Source organism: Juglans regia, chromosome 10 (assembly GCF_001411555.2).
Source record: "Juglans regia cultivar Chandler chromosome 10, Walnut 2.0, whole genome shotgun sequence".
NCBI lineage: Eukaryota > Viridiplantae > Streptophyta > Magnoliopsida > Fagales > Juglandaceae > Juglans > Juglans regia.
Window position 1 is genome coordinate 25,701,609 of NC_049910.1, and position 20,472 is coordinate 25,722,080.

The 20,472-nt window shown below is 34.5% G+C and overlaps 2 pseudogenes; one reads left to right on the forward strand and one right to left on the reverse strand.

Annotated features, from left to right (window-relative positions):
* Positions 1-240: 240 nt before the first annotated feature.
* LOC108982123 lies at positions 241-552 on the reverse strand (annotated as a pseudogene).
* Positions 553-19,577: 19,025 nt separating this feature from the next.
* LOC109020847 lies at positions 19,578-19,933 on the forward strand (annotated as a pseudogene).
* The last annotated feature ends 539 nt before the right edge of the window (positions 19,934-20,472 follow it).

The following is a 20,472-nucleotide window of genomic DNA, read 5'->3' on the forward strand; positions in this document are numbered from 1 at the left end:
CACCTGAAATAGATGCATAAGAGTCTGGTAACCGCTACAAACAATCCATCAGACTCCATGATATATCATTGGAAAAGCCCATCACGCGCTATCCTACAACCATCACTACTAGAGAAGAAAGTGGTGGAGAAAGGAGAATCTTGGTGGTTAGAGTTCTCGTTAAAACAGAGGAGTAATCTGACCCACCAATCACAGAAAAAGGGAGAAAAATTAAGAACCAGGTAAAGGTTAACGGCACTCTCATTCTGGATCAGAAGAACCACCAGGTACGAGAATAGTTGTATTAAAAATTTGATTTCCATTTAGTAAAATCTGATCAAGCTTTGTTATCCGTCTCCCTTCAGCAGTGATCTCATACTCTGTGACGTCTTCGAGGACCATATTGACTAGACGTCGAAGCCCCTGAGAGTACCAACGAGCTCCTTGTCCCCCTTCATTATCAACCCATATCTTCGACCTAATGCACCTATCAATTAGCTCTGATGGGAGCAGCTGCGAAGGATTGTTAGCGGCCATTGAGCGTTTGAAAGAAGCGAGCGGTGGCAGTGCGCGAAGCGACTAAGGAAGGCATTTTATGTTCTTGTGTTCTTTCGTCACTAGAAGATAATAACGGCTATTTTTTGGATTTTGTTTAAAATTCAAATTAAAACCACGGTAACTTGTTTTATTAATAGAGCATTCTCACCCACCGGTTTCCTAAATTTTTTACTAAATTTTATTTTTAAAAAAATTCACCATTTCATTTCCTATCTTTTCTCTATTATATTAAAATAATATTTTTTTATTATTTTTTTCTCTCAATCCATTTACAAATTTAACTACTCAATATTTTTTCTTATGTTTTGAACTATTACTCTAGTGAATATTTTAAACAAAAATTTAAATTATTTTTTTTGCGAGTATGATAATATTTTTAAAATTAATTTTTTTATATTTTAGTAATTATTTAAATCATTTTTGAAATTATTATTTAAAACTATAATAAATATGAAATCATAAGAATAAAAGATATAGAGTAAAATATTGATAAAAGATGATTTAGGAGATGAATAGTAATTCTCTATAGTTGGGAAACCACTATACGTCCTCTAGCTCAAAATCCTAAAATAGGGAATGAGATGAGAGGAGGTTTTTCAACTTCTTCCTAAATTTTTTTTTCCATAATTTGGAAATAAAAGTGAACTAGGACACCACATAGAAATGCTTTTATTCAACCTCCAAAGAGTTAATGGGTGATTTAGGTGAAATAACAATCAAAATGTTGGCGATCGACCAATTGGAGTATCATCTTTTGTCTTGAGAATTTCTTTTCACTCTTTTATCTCTTAAAAACAAGTATAAATCATCAACAACATTATATTCACAGCCTTTTACAATTAATTTTACAATTTGTTAACAACAGGAACGTCAAATCATTTAAATTATTTCTTTCTTGTTAGATTTTTTTCACAAAATATAAATTTTTATTTTTATTTTGATTGTAATTTTTCATTGATGAATTCAAAGGAAACGTAAATCTAGTTTATTGTAAATTCTTACTTTTTGAGATAACAAAAAATAATCCATCATACCAAACTAACATCAATGCCTTAATATGAGTTTATAGATTTTTTTTTTATTTGTTGTCGATTAATCAGGTAATTTCACTTGCTGTAACATTGATAACATGAATGACACCGACACTACGATGGTTTCGTGACATGGGTATGTGAAGTTCACGTAATAAGTGGTTAAGTGTGCAAGGTATGTGCGTTTAACTAATTATTATGACCTTATAGTGTAAACTATAAAGAGACAGATAGACTATCCCAAAGGAACAACCCATTAGTCCTAAAGTTCCTTTGGGATCTTCAGACTAATCTTTGTAACAAATAGTGGCAGAGAGTCATGCATGACCTGATGTTAAGTTGCCGTTTAGATAGTGAACTGAAATGAGATGAAAGTTGAAAATTAAATAAAATATTGTTTGAATTTTATTTTTTAATATTATTATTATTTTGGGATCCAAAAAATTGAATTATATTATATTTCGAGTGATAATTTGAAAAAGTTGTAATGATAAAATGAGATAAAATTAAATACTTTTTGTATCCAAATGGAACTTACAAAAGGAAGTATTTTATGAAAAACCTTATATTAAATATGTTTACGCTATGATGAGTTTTTTACTTAGTCATTGACTAATTTTAGTTTATTTTTATATTTTTAAACCACCCTAAGTCAGAATATTTATAAAGGTAGAGCTACAGGAATGAACTTAATCCAGGGAGGCGTGACAGTGGCTTTGTTCATGTATAGAGATTTTAAGTTATGATTTTTATGACACGGACTTTGAGAAATTTTAATAAATTATTATGCACACTCTCATTTACAATGTCAGTATTTTAATACAAAGCAACACTATTTATTATATGGAATATTTGTACTTGACGTTTTCTTTAGAATTAAAATATATATATTTTCAAGTCAGGTTTAGTAGTAATACTCTGGCTCCCCAGATCTAAAAAAATGATTTTACTTTTAATCATGGGGGGCGGGGTGTTACAGTTGGTATCAGAGACCAGGTCAGTAAACTTTTCAAAAAACAAATATAGGCTAAAGTCTCTCCAAGGCATGTCTTGCTTTGCAGTAAGTATCTTGAACAATTACTGTTTTCTTGGTATAATTAAGTTTCAAAGATATTTTTAGACTCATGCACCTACTACATAAAAGAGTTATAGAGTATGAAACAAGGAAATTTCTAAATATGAGGTTAGGAACCTTTGGTTTTAAGATTGATGATGCATCTTGTTCACAAGGAAATAATCTTATATTTTGTAGAGTTTTATTTGAAAAAATTAGGAATGAATTTCATAGGTTTTGAAGTTATGACATAGATTTATGTATGATGTATGGTATTTCATGATGATTGGTGGTACTCTTATGCTCTATAGGTGACACGATTCTATCGCCAAGTACGAGTTGTAAGATTTAGGACCCGAACTTTGATACGTCTTAGCCTACGATTTATTGAGATTATTATTTTAGTTGAAGAATTTTATTATTATTATTTCATGTGGAGAGTTTTATTTATGTGGAGATCATTAGTTACTATTAGGAGTGTAAATCAATCCAGTCCAAGGGGTTTTTCCCAGACCAGATCAAACCGAACATCCATAGGGGACCAGACCGCTAGTTATCAGTCTGGCACAATTATTTTTTACTTTTTATTTTTTTTCTAATAAATTAATAAAAAATTTATTTAAATTACTAAATTAAAATTAAGTGAATTATTAATGTGTATTATGTACAAACTCATTAAAATAATAATTTATATTGTCAATAAAAATAAATTAGATGAAAATTATATCATTAACTTATATAATTACTATATAAAAATAACATATTAAATTATTAAAAATATTTTCAATATATATAGGAGTTCGGTCCAGTTCGCTCCAAAATTTATAGACCCCGGGACCGGACTGAATTTTATGGGACCGAAATCGACCGGTCTGGAGGTCTGTCCCATTTGGTCCAGTCGATTTATTTCGATCCAGACCAATCGACTTACTGCCCTAGTTACTATTGTATGTAGAGTTAAGACAATTATTGGATGAATTTATCAATCCCATTATTAAGCTTGATATTTGTTTTGGCTTGAATTGAATTTGGAGAGTATGATAGTTGATGCATAGCGCGCTAACGAGTGCGCCTAAAGGATTTGCGAGGCATCAGACCAAAATATGATGTGATTGGAATTTTTTGAATATTAGGTTCAACTAAATGATTGAGGAGTAAAGAGACATGGAAAGCTTGTGGTTGATAAGTATGTAAGCTATTTGAGGCCTAGCAAATTTCGAGGATGAAATTTTTATGAGGGGAGTTTGTAACGATCCGACTCAATAATTGTAATGTCAGAATATTGATAATTTTATTGGGCCTAAATTATATTTAATGAGCCATATTGGATAAACCCAGAAATGATAAATTATTGAGATTGATTAAGAGTTTTAATTAGGCTCAATAATTAGGTTAAATCTCATTTGTTATTTATTTAACGAATTAGATTCATTTTAGAACTTAAAGATCGGCTATTAGAAATTTATTTTAATTTAAAATCATCATTGATTGGAGTCCCTTACGCAATCTCAGTCACTGCCAATCCTACATTGAATGACCTACTAGATCATTTTCTATATTCAAACTTTCTTCTTGAATGATCGCGACTAACTCAAACTGAAACTCAAACTCATCGGCACCCTCTCCCAACTCAAAACTATAAACCTCTGTAAGTGCAGCTGCTGAATCCCAGATATCTAGGAGGGAATGAGGGAGTGCAAAGTGTCAGGAGGGAAAATGGATGATGTGACATAAAGAAGGGGTGGCGGGATGTAAAGCTAGTGGCAAAAGATAAAATAGGAGGGAACCAAACAACTTAGGGAGGACTTTTGGCGAGAAATCTCCTGGAAGGCTTTTTCAACCTCACAACAGGAGCTCCAACAACGAGATCTTTGCCATAAGGTAGTCCTCTAATATCTATTGTACAATGAGCATGAGAGACCATGAGAGACTGTAAAACAAACATATTACATTGGATTCGCTCCTCCCAAACCCCCATGGACGTAGGCCAAGGGCCGAATCACGTAAATCTATGTGTCTGTCTCTCTTTATTTTCTTTGCATTTATTTCACTATTCATTGTCATGGATGTACGTATGGACATTGTACAGCCGCATTGAACCACCGTTGAGGGCTCCATACCATACCAATCTAGTCCCAGATCATCATAGCGGGCCGGGAATGATTATTTCTCTCCTTCCGGTCTGTTGTGCCGATTTTTTACCTTAACAATGATTTTAAGTTCTCAGCATGAAATATTTTATAAAAAACTTTATGTTAAGTATATTTAACTTATGATGGCTTTCTTACTGACTCATCAACTCATTTTAATTTGTTTTTATGTTTTTAAACCATCTCAGGTCAAAATATTTATAAAGGTAGAGCTGCAAGAAGAAACCTACTCCAGGGAGGCTTGATAGTGGCTTAGATCATGTATAGAAATTTTAAGTTGTGATATTTATGGCACGGACTTTGAGAAATTTTAATAAATACTTTAGCACACTCTCATTTACGATGCCAGTATTGTAATACAAAACGACTCTATTTATTATAAGGGATCTTTATACTTCGCTCTTCCTTTAGAATTAAAAAATATATATATTCTTAAGTTAGGTTCAGCAGTATTACTAATTTTTCTAATTAGCACTGGCTCTTTCACTTTGGCTGCTGTGCACAATGAAAATAGATGTCATCCCAAAAATATATTATCATCCCATCTCATCTCATCTCCTTTCCAAATATAATTCAAATACAAAATCTTCAAACTAATCATTACAACTTTTTTCAAGCTAATCATTATATCTTTCCCAAACTTTTAAAGAAAAAATAAAAAACAAATCAACTTTTTCAAATGTTGAAACAAAAATAATATTATAAAATAATATTATAACAATATTTTAATTTTATAATATGTTTTATTCAGCTTTTTTTCTCTAATTTCTCAAAACTCAAAAAATACTCAACTCAAACTATCTCACTACTATTCACAAATTATTTTAATACTATTTACAAAATTATCATATCATCTCACTCCCAAATGAGCCTAAATCTACTTGAGCAACCCAAGAAATAAAAAATCCTTGGAAGTGCAATAGTCCTGCACTTATGGATCTCAACCGTCGTCGTTTCAGGTACTATTTTGATCCGTTTGAAGATGGATCTGTCTCTATTCTATTTTTTCCTCTGTTTCGGCCGGTGGGCTTTTCTACTTTTGTTCATTTAATGGTGCAGACATATTTTGTATTATCACCTCCAATAAAAACATAGATGGGACTCGGTGTGTCAAGAAATACCTCTGACGCCTAAGTCATAATAGAATTTGGATAGTGTTACAAGTTTTAGGGTAATCAGAGGTTACCACAAGTGTGTTTTTTTATTTCTATTTATATGAACTGGTGTCTAGGGAGGAAACTTGTCCCATGACGTAACTTTCTATGATCCTTGCTGGAATGCGGATTGTTAGGACTCTAAATTAGTCGTCATGCCGAAAGAAATCAATATCCTAGACGGAATTAATACCCTAAACGAACATCGTAGCCAGATATCACGTCGGATTATCTTGCCTGTTACGTCATTAAATCAAATTTGAATCATGTATTGGCATGTAATGGCTATCAACCTCTAATTTTTATTTCGCAAGCCTCTACCTTTCAGTCTATGAGTGGATGTGGGCTCGACCGGAGATTGCCATTCATGAACTTCTTTCACTCTTTTAGAGCATTCTCAATTGGTTTTGTAAAACCCATATTTATGTAAAATTTGAAGGAAAGTAGCCAAAAATCCCATCCAACGGATGTTGTTTTTCATGTCTATTCTCAAGTTTTCTACAATGTTGTCGCTACATGTAGCATGGACTGTACACAAATGTAAACATTTTTAATTATTTTCTCTCGCTTCTTGTACGTTTTCTCCCACAATAATTTCTCTCTTCTTTTACTTTTTCTCCCACAAAATATTAAAAAATATAATACTTAAATGATTTAGAAAAAAATAGATAAGCTGATGTATAGTTTATTGTAAAGTTAATATGTATAATATAAAAAATAGATTTTAGTGACGTACTTTGAAGAATAGGATAAAAACTCCATTGTGAATGCTCTTATAGAACTATTGTGAGGTTGATGTATCAATCTTGATTAATTAACACACAAGTTGTGCTACACCCATTGAAGGTGTTGCCCAAGGATGGATCCTGATAAGGCCAAATGGCTTTTTTTTATATCTTTAAATTTTTTCAAAAAATTATATAACATTCTTAAAAAATATTTTCTTAATCATTATGTAAAAAAAAAATCATCAACATACAACTCTTGTCAACTAACTTATTCCATAACACATTGACATTGATATCTATAATTCAATCAAAACTTGAAACATTGCATACTATTTTTTAACAAGAAATTAAGGACCGCCTCAAAAAATTAAAATATTAATATTATAAAATTAAAAACTGAAGTATAGAAATTTCATTTCCTGATTTTTAAGCAAGCAACGTCCAAATTTCTTTTTTAAAATTTGAAAAATAAACCCAATACATTTTGTTTTCCCTCCATTTCAATCAAACTCGCTTCAGCACCTGCAAAAGCGTCCTTCATGTTCTCTTCACTGGTGTCCGTCATCGTCGTCTGTCACTAAGCGGGGGATTGCTAGTGATAGAGTTTTAGGAAGAAATGTATTTCATTCTCATTGATTAGCAGAGCAAAACAAGTTAGTATATATACAATCTGGACTCAACAGAATTCATTTGGACAAATTGTTGTGCAGCTAATATGCATTGTTGTACAGAAAGATTGACAGAGTTTATTACAAAGGGAATCTTGCCAGAGCAATACATTTACACAAAGGCAGCACATTTACGCAGAGGCAGCACACAACCTAGTCTATGTAACACTCGATTCTTCTGGAAGACTATCCTTTGAGGTGGAGCTCATTTGTTGTGTCATCTTTGAGCTGGAGGAAAGAGTGGACTGCTCAATATGCCCCCGCGAGCCAATCGGTGTATCAAGAACTATGAGGCTCGTTCTTAGCAAATGAAACCGAGATGACACTATTGGTTTTGTGAGAATATCAGCCAATTGGTCTTTGGATGGAAGAAAAGCAACCTAAAGTGTTTTTGCAACTATTCGATCCCGAAAAAAATGGAAGTCAATTTCTATATGTTTTGTGTGGGAATGAAGTATGAGATTGACGGAAAGATAGGTTGCACCAAGGTTATCACACCATAGCAATGGAGGTTTAAGGAGGAAAACATGAAGCTCTTTAATAAGTGATTGTATAAAAGAAGTTCAGTTGCTGTCTTTGCAAGAGACTTGTACTCAGCCTAGATACTTGAGGGAGCAACAGTGCATTGCTTGCGAGAGTTCCAAGAAATAAGGTTTTGACCAAGGAAGATACAAAAACCACCGGTAGAGCGGCGGTCATTGGGGCAACTTGCCCAATCTGCAACGGAAAAGGCTTGAAGTTGAAGATTGGAGGATTTGTGAATGAAAAGACCAAAATTGATTGTGTGCTTGAGGTACCTTAACAAGCGTTGGACAGCTTGCCAATGGGAGTGTTTTGGGTTGTGCATAAATTGGCAAATTTTATTGACGACAAAAGCAATATCGGGGTGGGTCAAAGAAAGATATTGGAGACCCCCAACGACACTCCTATAAAGAGTGGGGTCAGAAAAAGATGGTATGTCGGAGATGGAAAGGCAAGTGGAAGTAGCCATTGGAGAGGTTATTCCTTTGGCCGAAAGCATGTTGGTTCGAGATAGGAGATTCTGAATGTATTTTCTTTGGAAAATTTGAATACCATCATATGAGTATGTAATTTCTAGCACAAGTAAAAATGATAACTTGTCTAAGTAAGTCCTTGATAGGAAAAAGAGACCCAAGAAAAACAATGAGATGATTAATCTGTGAGGGATGAGAATTGGTAAGCACTATGTCATCAACATACACTAAAACAAAAATGGTAATGGATTAAGAAAAATAAATAAATAAGGAGGGGTCTGATTTTGATGGAGAAAAACCATATTCACATAAACACGAACTGAGTTGGGAGAAAAAATTTTAAGAAATGAGTAATCAGGTTCCTGATTAAAAAGAAGAAGATGAGGTGATTTATTTTTAATTGAGGGAGATGGAAGAAAATTGATGAGATAGGTAGTGGTTTAAAAAGCATCCATCCAAAATTTGTAAGGTAGGGAAGCCATTGTTAAAAGTGCAAGTCTGGTTTCTACTATGTGATAGTGTTTTCTCTCTACCACACCATTTTGTTGGTGGGTATGAGGGCAAGAAAGTCTATGCACAATTACTTGAGATTGGAAGACTCGGGTAAAGGGGCAAAATTCGCCACCCCAATCGCTTTGAATAATTTTTATTTTAGCACTTAAAAGCCTTTCAACATGTGTTTGGAAAAGAAGGAAAGTGGAGGTAGCATCGCCTTTAGAGGCAAGTGGATAAAACCACGTATAACGGCTATAGTCATCAACAAAAGAAATGTAATAATGAAAACCTTCTCTTGATAAATGAGGGGATGGACCCCAAACATCTACATAAATCAAATGCAAAGGTCCAAGAGACCTATTGACGGAATTCTTAAAGGATAATTGCCGACATTTGGCAAGATGACAACTAGTGCAAAAAAAGTTAGGTTGAGAAGGAATAAACGGCAAGCATTTGTTGTGCAAAATGTGAGAAACAAGCCGAAGAGATGGATGGCCAAGACGATGATTCCAGTGAGCGATGAAGGTCTTTTCTCCAACTAGAGCAACCTGATCTGACTTGGGAGTGTTAGGCGAAGGAAATATATAGAGACCATTATGTGTTTGTCCTTTTAGTAGAGGGGTTCCCATTCGCTTGTCCTTCACAGTGAAATGAGAGTCATGAAATTCGAAAAACACTGAATTATCACAACAAAATTGATTAACTGAGATAAGTTTTTTGTAATCTGAGGAACATAAAGTAAATTGCACATAAGAAAATTAGAATTGGAAGTTGAGAAATTAGAGTCACCAAAGTGGGTCACAGGAAGCCCAGTGCCATTACCAACTTTAATTTGTTCTGGTCATGAGTATGGTTTGGCAGAGAGGTTGAGGTTGTGCAGATTAGAAGTAAGGTGGTTTGTAGTAGCTGAGTCAGGGTACCATTGCTTATCAGAGAGGGATTGAGCACTGGTATAGTGAGTGGACAAAGCTTGGGAGGATCATATTGATAAGCTTAATCAAATCTGTGGTAACATTGCAAAGCAACGTGGCCAACTTTTTAGCAAACCTGACAAGTGGGCTTATTACCAAAATGTGAAGGTGGCTAAGAGGATGAGAAGGGATGGCCACCTCGGCCACGACCACCTCGATAAACATTACGACTACCACGATATCCACGTCTACCACCATGAGGCGAAGACTAGGGGTGATATTTGCAGAGGTGATATTTGCAGAGGGGTTAGGGAGAAGACTAGGCCGAAGATATGTGAGTGAGAGACGACTTTCAAAGGTAAGGCCATTAAGAAGTAGGTTGAACAGTTCAGTAGAGGTTATGGGCAAGGACGTGTGGTGACAAAAATGAAAAGGCCTCAAACTCAGAGGTGAGGCCATTAAGAAGATAGGAAACAACCTAAAAATCTCTCAATGGTTCACCCGCAGCAGTCATAGTATCAGAAAGTAAACAAACCATGTGATAGTAATCTGTTACTGAGAGTGAACCTTTTTTCAAGTTGGTGAGTTGATGGCGGATTTGAAAAATTTTGGCTTGGGATTGTGATGGGCACTAAGATGGACCTAGTCTTAAAGATCCTTTGCAAGTTCCAGATGGGCCAATTACAAGGTCAGGAGCGAAGAAGATCAAGGAGACCATGCAAGGATTGATGCAATCCACTTGGGATGAGTCTCGTAAGAGCCCAACATTCAAGATGGGCTTAAGGGATGAAGATCCAGTTTTGATTCATTTGATACAAGCTATGGAAGAGGGCAACAATATGTCTTAAAGGGTTTGGGCAGTTGATGGTTTTCAACTTGTTTAATTCATTTAAATGACTTATTTTTTTAGTTTAAAATAATTGGGTTTATTATGAAAAGGACTTAAGGGGGGCACCTATTCAAGGGCATGTTGGAAAAGTTATTATTTTGTTGAACTACGGTTTCAAGAAGTTATTGTAGCCGAGTACTGTAGCCACACACTATTTACTCAGGGTTATTTTTGGAAGATGAAGCTTTATTTTGTTTATGGTTTTAATTAGATTTTGGTTTAAATACTACTCTTTGTAGCCTCATTTTAATTAGTTTATGAAATTTGATGGATTTATTCATTGTGAGTTGAGTTTATCTCCTCTTGTTCCTGAATGGACTTTCGAACTTATCAAAGGCAAATCACAACTATTGTGGTGTTCTTCCTTATAATTTAGGTTCTTGAGACAATTTATTCAATGGGTCTAGATTTTCATATAATCTAGGTTCTTGAAACGAGTTCCTCAACGGGTCAAAATTTTCCATTGGCTTGATTTTGGCTTTCTTGGGTGAGTTTTCAAATTGATTGTGGGTTCAAGGGATTGCATTCCCACGGGTTCATATCATTTGGTATCAGAGCAAGGTTTCCAATCAGGTCTGATTCTATCTCTTAATTCTTGCATCTTTAAATTTAATTCTAGCACTGGTTCTAGGGTTTGGCTGCCAAAATTCTTAGGGTTTTGGGTTTGGCTGAAATTTACATCATCTAGGGTTTCTAAATTCTAGGGTTTCTTGCATCTCTAAGTTTGTCAATTGCTTGGAGTGTCGTTCCATTGATTCTCTTCTACTTCATTGTCAATTCTTTTGTATTTGAATTCAATTGCTTGATTTTTACAATTGAATATTGCTGTTTGTTATTGAATTAGAGAAAAGAGAAGAAAGGAAAAGAAAATTCGAAAAAACAAAAAGAGGGAAAAGAAAAGAAAAGGTAACATATTTAAAGGTTGCTACATAGTTACAACAAAAGAAAGAAAGACATTTTTTTATTGAGTTTTATCATCAAAGGGGTTGAATACATCTTTCTAGTTGGTACCTTGTTCTATAATTATTCATTTCCTTGTATAAATTCCTTGAGTCTCGTGTCATTTTATTCTTTCCTTATTTCTTGTTCTTGTTTCTTGAACCTATTGCTGGTTGGAATAATACAAGTTTGTATTGTCTTGATTTAGTTCAACAAGTTCTTAAAGAACTTTAGTGGGAAAACTATTAAGATAAAATGCAAGAGAGTGTGAGACTATTATCGAGGAAAAGCTAATTAAGAGTGAAACACAAGTGGAGTGTCATTATTCGAGTGTAAACACACGTAAGGGAGTGTGTGAGGTTTTCCACTAACATTCTTTTTGTGTATCACATTACGATGTCTCATAGGAGTGACTCATCACCAAGGGAGATGTCAGATAACTTATTCTTTGTGTTGCAAGCTATGCAATAATAGTTTGAGCAATTGAACTTGGTGTTGGGTGAAGTGAGGGATATGATGGATCAACGAGATGCAGTGTGTAGAAAACTGCAAGGTGGGAGAGATAGGAGGAAGCGGAGCCTAGTATTGAACATAAGTGTAAGAATGAAGAGTATGGTAAGTCTCTTGTTGTCAGACATGCTCTCAATATACAAATTAAGATGGATGATACAGAGCAACAGAGCAAGAATATTTTTCATACTAGATGCCACATCAACAACAAGGTATTAAGTGTAGTATGATCATTGGTGGGATGAGTTGTATTATGGCTAGCACTACTTTAGTTGAGAAATTGAATTTACCTACCTTGAAACACCCTAGACCATACATGTTGCAATGGTAGAGTGATTGTGGGGAAGTTAGGGTAAATAAGCAAGTGTTGGTTTCTTTTTCAATTGGGAAAAATACCAAGATGTGGTGCTTTGAGATGTAGTGCCTATGCATACTAGCCATATTTTGTTGGGGAAGTCGTGGCAGTTTAATAGGAAGGTGATCCATGATGTATTAAGGAACATGTACAGTTTTGAAAAGGATGGAAAAATAATTAAACTTGCTCCTTTAACTCCGACATAGGTCCATCGGGACCAACTGAAACTGAGAAGTGAGGTTGCTTAAAAAAGAAAGAGTGAAAATGAGAGTCATCAGAAAAGAAAGAGTGAGAGTGAGAATGATCAAAAAAAAAAAAGTGAAAAAGAAATTGAGCTAAAAAGTAAGAGTAAAAGTGAGATTGAGCTACAAAGGAAGAGTAAATGTGAGATTGAGGAAAAAAGAAATAGTAAGGCCGAAAAGGAGAGAGAGAGAAAAATGAGAGAGAAAAAAGATGAGGCTAAGGCTGAAATCTCAAGAAAAATAGAGAATGAGTTGAAAAAAAATTGTGAGGTCGAGAGTTCAAAAAAAGATGAGGAAAAAGAGAGTGACAGAAAAAAAGAGAGTGAAAGGGAAAAAGAGAGTAGAAAAGAAAAAGAGAGTGGAAAGAAAAAAGAGAGTAAAGAAAGTGAGAGAAAAACAAAGAGAAAAGTGAGTTTTTATGCTAAGGTGGGTCTTAATACTAATGAACTTGACTTATCTTTGTCTAGTGTTGTTGTCTCTTTATTGCAGGGATACGAGGTCGTGTTTCCTAGCGGTGTGTTTAGTGGATTGACACCTATTAGGGAGATAGAGCACTACATTGATTTTGTATCAAGTACGACAATTCCTACCCGACCTTTCTTTGAAGAACATGAGTCATTTACACACTTGAAAGGACAAAGTAAGTTGTTGACTAGAATGCATGCTAAGTGGGAGGACTGTATTGAGATTTTTCCTCATGTAATCAAATAACAAGGTAAAGAAAATTTTGTGGTTGATGCTTTAACAAGAAAGTATGTCCTTATCTTTATTTTATATGCAAAGTTATTGGGATTTGAATATGATAAGGAATTGCATGCTAATGATAATGACTTTGCTAGTGTGTAAGGAACGTGTGAGAAGACATCATTTGGTAAGTGCTATAGACTAAATTGGTATTTGTTTAGAGAGAATAAACTTTATGAACCTACTAGTCTTATGCGTGAAATGCTAGTGCATGGATGTGGTTTGTTAGGTCATTTTGGTGTAAAGAAGATTTTAGATGTGTTGCATGAACGTTTGTGGGAGTATCATTTGCCATTTATTGACTTGTTGCATCAACATTTGTAGAAGTATCATTTGCCTTTCATTGAGTTTGCATATAATTAGAGTGATCATTTTGGTGTAAAGAAGATTTTACACATGTTGCATGAACGTTTGTGGAAGTATCATTTGCCATTCATTGACTTGTTACATTAACGTTTGCGGGATTATCATTTGCCTTTCATTGAGTTTGCATATAACTGGAGTGTTCATGTCACTATTAAATTTTCACATTTTGAAATTGTTTATAGACTTAATCTATTTACTCATTTAGATTTAATGTCTTTACCTGTTGATGACATGAGCAACTTGGATGGACTTTTTCAGATTCTTTAACAAATTAATGATAATGTATATCGAGTGGATCTTCCAGGTAAGTATCATGTTTCTGCTATTTTCAATGTTACTAACATTTTTCCCTTTGATGCATGTGGAGATTTGAGGTCAAATCCTTTTAAGGAGAGGGGGAATGATGGGTACAAGATGGACCTAGTCTTAAAGATCATTTGCAAGTTCCACTTGGGCCAATTACAAGGTCAAGAGCAAAGAAGATCAAGGAGACAATGCAAGAATTTGTGCAATCCACTTGTGATGAGTCTAGTAAGAGCCCAACATTTAAGATGGGCTTGAGGGATGAAGATCCAGTTTTGATTCATTTGATACAAGCTATGGAAGATGGTAACAACATGACTTAAACAGTTTGGGCACTTGAAAGATTTCAACTTATTTAATTCATTTAAAGGACTTTTTTTATTAGTTTAAAATAATTGGGTTTATTATGAGAAGGACTTTAGGTGGCGCCTATTCAAGGGCATGTTGGAAAATTTATTATTTTGTTGAACTAGGGTTTCAAGAAGTTACTGTAGCCGCACACTATTCACTCAGGGGTATTTTTGGAAGATAGGGCTTTATTTTGTTAGGGTTTTAATTAGGTTTTGGTTTAAATCATCTTTGTAGCCTCATTTTAATTAGTTTATGAAATTTGATGAATTTATTCATTGTGAGTTGAGTTTATCTGCTCTTGTTCTTGAATGAACTTTCGAACTTATCAAAGGCAAATTACAACTATAGTGGTGTTCTTCCTTATAATTTAGGTTCTTGAGACAAGTTATTCAACGGATCTAGATTTTCATATAATCTAGGTTCTTGGAACGAGTTTCTCAACGGGTCAAAATTTTCCATTGGCTTGATTTTGGTTTTCTTGGGTAAGTTTTCAAATCGATTGTTGGTTCAAGGGATTCCATTCCCACGGGTTCATATCAGATTAGGAAGTTAACATTGTGTCAAGTGTGACCTAAAAAGCTCACAAGATGTGTGACTTGAGCAAGAATGGGTTTGGTGAGAGATGAAAGAAGGGCACTGAGAAGCAACTGGTCTGTGTGATGCCATTGAAGGTAAGCTGGATTAGTTTGAGATGGGAAGGAGAGTGTTGGAGAGGGAGATGAGGCAGGAAGGATCGGTGGGGGAGGATATGGGATAATTTGTACTCGCCAGAGGAGGAAGTCGTCGAAACCAAGTTTGACTAAAACAATGTGGGAAAAATTACTGGGAAGTTGGATGGTGGTGGAGGAGTGGTCACAGCCATGGAGGACTTGAGTCGTATTCCAACTCTGGTACCATGATAGAGTTTTAGGAAGAAATGTATTTCATTCTCATTGATTAGCAGAGCAATACAAGTTGGTATATATACAATCTGGACTCAACAAAATTAGTTTGGAAAAATTGTCGTGCAGCTGATATGCACTGCAGTACAGAAAGATTTGCAGAGTTTGTTACAAAGGGAATCAAGAACACTACATTTACACAGAAGCAGCTCACAACCTAGTCTATGTAACACCCAATTCTTCTGGAAGACTATCTTCTGAGGTGGAGCTCATTTGTTGTGTCATCTTTTGAGCTGGAGGAAATAGTGGACAACTCAATAGCAAGGATGTGGCCCAAAACCGCTCCAGCAATCTATTAAGCTACGGGACAATGAGATAAACAATAGTGAATAGTAATAAAAAAGTAATTAATAAATAGTACTAAATTATTTATAAACAGCAAGACTTCTTCATTTACCAAACCCAACCTTCATAATGTGACAAAAATAACGTTTACTCGAAAAAAAAGATTCCATTCATGTGATCACGGTTTCAAATTCTCCAAGGAGGAAATGGAAGCAAAACATTAAACACAGTTTGACTAACACAGACTCTGGAGCTGATTATATGGAAAAAACAGAACACCATAAGACTAAGCTACACACCGTGCATCCCTAACCAATTAGCTACACCCTGAAATCTCAATAAATATACATATGTGCTTCTTCCTGTCTTTACTCCTTCAAACCAGAAAAGAAAAAAGAAAGAAAGCATACAGTAATATCCAAAGCCAACACAGTGCTGTAAGTAAGCAACTCATACAACCAAAGGGAAAATTAAAGAAGAAAAGGCACTAGCCACTACAAAGCACATGCTTGGCATCTAGGAGCTATGGCAAAGAAGTGCTCGATATCAATTGGTTGGAAATACTCATTCTTTGACGGTTCCCTCTTCTCCTTCTTCTTCTTTGGAGGTGGTGGTGGCACCATTGCCACTGATATCCTACACTCTTCAAACAACCAACCTCACAATAGACCTCCCAAGAAGTTGCCTAAGAAGTTGTAAGCGTCTGGGCTTAAACAACCAGCCTCGCAACAGACCTCCCGATCCTCCTTCATGATCACTAGCCAAATAATCACTTTCCCTTAATGCCCAAAGAGCAAGAAACGTGCACCCAGAGAAGGTGTGTGTGTGGGTAGCCTTTAGAGTAGTGGGAAGAACTGATAGCTTGGCTTTAATGGTGGTTCGAGGACATACACAACTTTGCCAATATTTCGTAAAGAGCGCCTTAAGATGATGAATGTGTGTAGAGGTAGGTTTTGGAAGTTAATATTGCCTTAAACCAGATTTGTGGTCCTTGCGAAGACAGCTAAGCAAAAGTGTCATGGTTACGTGTCGTAAGCATGCTAAGCTTTGATCTACATGGAGGTGCACAAACGATGGTCCTTTGAAAATGTTAGTGAAGTCTTTCAAATATATTGTTGATGTATTTTAATTAATTAATGGTTAATTGTTTTTATGCAAATTATAAATATAATGATTGACTTATGTATATAGAAACTTTATAAAGATGTTAGCAAAATCTTCGTCAAAATTTGTAAATGAAATTATAGAATAAAATAAAATAATCTATTTATCTAAATGAAGCAACATAAGTTCGAACTCACTCGAATATTTAAAAAAACTATTTGTGAATATAAAATGCAAATCATTGAAGAGTCCAATCTCAACTCATATTCGAATAAAAATAAAACGAATAAGATTTGACCACCTACTACTCACTCTTTTACACATTTACCCATTCAATCCCTTGTACCTTCAACTTCATTCTTCCCCTTTACTCTCTAGGCCCCCCTTAACTTCTAGCTTCCAACCCATCCAACTCTTCATCTTCTCCTTTTTTGGGTAATTATATCCTATAGTAAACGGTGATTGGACTCGGACATAACTTTGCAGTTACTTGTGAGGAAAAGCATTTAAGGCAATGTCAACTCTCATTTAGGTGTCTTAAGTGCTTATCTGATCATCTAACTGAACTATGCCAACCATTAGCAAACACGCCTTTATTTTAGGTTGTTATTTATCTTCCTGGTTCCATGAGTTTCTAAATTTCCAAATGTTTATAATACTTCTCAAGTGTCAGGACACAAGATTTTTGAGCAATCATTTTTGTTGAGTGTTCGTTGTAGTTCTTCCTAAGGTTGATACAATTTTTATCTTTGTTAAATGGTTGTAGAGTCGTCACATTTGTTAAAAGATGTTAGAGTAGTGCTGCAATGGTTCAAAAACTGAAACTTTCTGCACACAAGGATGTCTCGTTATAGTGAGGTGCAAAGACTATAAATTAATGATGTTTCTTGATGTAGCTTTTAACTCCTTGAGAATGTAGCTTCAACTAACACTTTATAAGTAAGATTTTAAAGAATATGAAAAGTATCTTCTCTTCTAAATTAACTGATCATCATGCATTTCATTATCAAATTGTTCTTGCATTTTGCTGGATGGAAAAAATAAATAACTAAATAAAAAGATGGAAAATGCTTATAGGACCGATAGTCCATTTTGTCTTGTCTTGTTTTTTTTTTTTTTTTTTTTTAAATGTAAAGGCAAAATACATTATCAGTCCCATGCATCAGTCCCTGTAATAGAGTCCAAAATACACTAGCTAGCCGAGGAGTTTATTTACATACACAAAATTTTCTTTTCTTAGCCTCTACATGATCCCCAGGTTCACGAGTAGTTAACTTGTAGGTAAATGACCCAATAAACAAATCTCTTAAAAAAGAAAGGCTAAAGCCAATCATGTCCTTTTGTAAGTTCTGTTTGGATATAAAAGGTATTTAATTTTTTCTCATCTTATTATTACCGCTTTCTCAAATTTCCACTCGAGATATAATAATAATTCAATTTTTTTATTCTCAAAATAATAATAATATTAAAAAATAAAATTCTAACAATATTTTATTCAATTTTCAACGTTCATCTCATTTCAACTAACTATCTAAACGGCACCATAATGCCAGACCATGAAGACTCTATGCCACTATTTGTTACGAAGATTAGTACGAAGATCCCAAAGGAACTTGAGAACTAATGGGGTAGCCTTTCTGTCTCTTTATAGTTTATACCAAAAGCTCATAATAATTGGTTACTAGCACATAACTTGCACGCTTAATGAGTTATTATGTGAACTTCACATACCCATTTCACAAAACCATCGTAGTGTCGGGTGTCATTCATGTTATCAATGTTATAGCAAGTGAAACAACATGATTAATCGACAACATATAAAAAAAAAATCAGAACCATTAACCTTATTACAAGAATTGCAAAAGTTGGAACCATCTATGGCTTTGGTTGGTAATGTCATCAAGGAGCTTATGCAATGTTTCCAGAGTTGTGAAATGAGACACGTTGGGACGAATTATAATGAAGTTGCACTGCAAGGCACACTTGGATTGTTAGTGATATTAGCTGGAGGTGGGGATCTTTTCCTAATGTAATTGATCCAGTCATTTGGGCTAAGAAATTATTGTAGTGCTGATATTTTTTAATGAAAGTATTTCTATAAAAAATAAAATAAAATAAGTCTATAAATTCATATTAAGGCATTGATGTTAGTTTGATATGATGGATTATTTTTTGTTATCTCATAAATTAAGAATTTACAATAAACTAGATTTATGTTTCCTTTGAATTCATCAATGAAAAATTATAATCGAAATTAATTAATGAAAATAGAAATTTATATTTTGTGAAAAACATCCAATAGAAAATAAATAATTCTAATGATTTGGTGTTCCTTTCGTTAAAAGATTGTAAAATCAATTGTAAAAGGCTGTGAATATAATGTTCTTGATGATTTAGGGTAATGATACCCTTCCAACCGGTTTACTCCTCCTTTACCACTCATGTTATATTTTAAATATTTTATTTTTTTATCATTTTCTTTTAAGTATTTTTTAACATCCTTAATCATTAAGAAAAAATTAAAAAAATATATAATTTTACTAATAATCACTTCTTTAACCATTAAGTAAAAAAAAAAAAAATATAAAATATAAAAAGAGGAGTAAATTAGTAGTAAATGAGGAATAATCTTATCATTTTCCGATGATTTATACTTGTTTTTAAGAGATAAAAGAGTGTAAAGAAATTCTCAAGATAAAAGCTGATACTCCAGTCGGCCAATCGCCAACGTTACCGTGGTTTTAATTTGAATTTTAAACAAAATCCAAAAAATAGCCGTTATAATCTTCTAGTGATGAAAGAACACGAGAACATATAATGCCTTCCTTAGTCGCTTCGCGCACTGCCACCGCTCGCTTCTTTCAAACGCTCAATGGCCGCTAACAATCCTTCGCAGCTGCTCCCCTCAGAACTAATTGATAGGTGCATTGGGTCGAAGATATGGGTGATAATGAAGGGGGACAAGGAGCTCGTTGGTACTCTCAGGGGCTTCGACGTCTAGGTCAATATGGTCCTCGAAGACGTCACAGAGTATGAGATCACTGCTGAAGGGAGACGGATAACAAAGCTTGATCAGATTTTACTAAATGGAAACAACATTGCCATTTTCGTACCTGGTGGTTCGCCTGATCCAGAATGAGAGTGCCGTTAACCTTTACCTGGTTCTTAATTTTTCTCCCTTTTTCTGTGATTGGTGGGTCAGATTACTCCTCCGTTTTAACGAGAACTCTAACCGCCGAGGTGCTCCTTTCTCCACCACTTTCTTCTCTAGTAGCGATGGTTGTAGGATAGCGCGTGATGGGCTTTTCCAAAGATATATCATGGAGTCCGATGGATTGTTTTTAGCAGTTATCCAGACTCTTATGGATCTTTTTCAGGTGCCATGATCCCTACTGTTTCTTCCATTATCTTAATCTTTGTTTTGAAATGAAAAAAAAAAAAAGATTCGTATTGGAATTTATGGCTATAGGAAGAAGGAGCTTGAGATTCATAAACATTTCTGGTATCAACTGGGATTCCTGGGGGGAGACTGTATTAATTTACAGAATCTATAGGGAACCCTGGAGGCAGAGTATTAGTTTACAGAAGTTATGGTTATCATTAATATGTATTCACATTTCTACTTCTGTAACTTTCTTGCATCCTGCCAATCAGTAGTTATTTAACACGGTTATGCAACCATCTTGCAGTTTGTGATTTGATAATGTTTGAAGTTTTGTT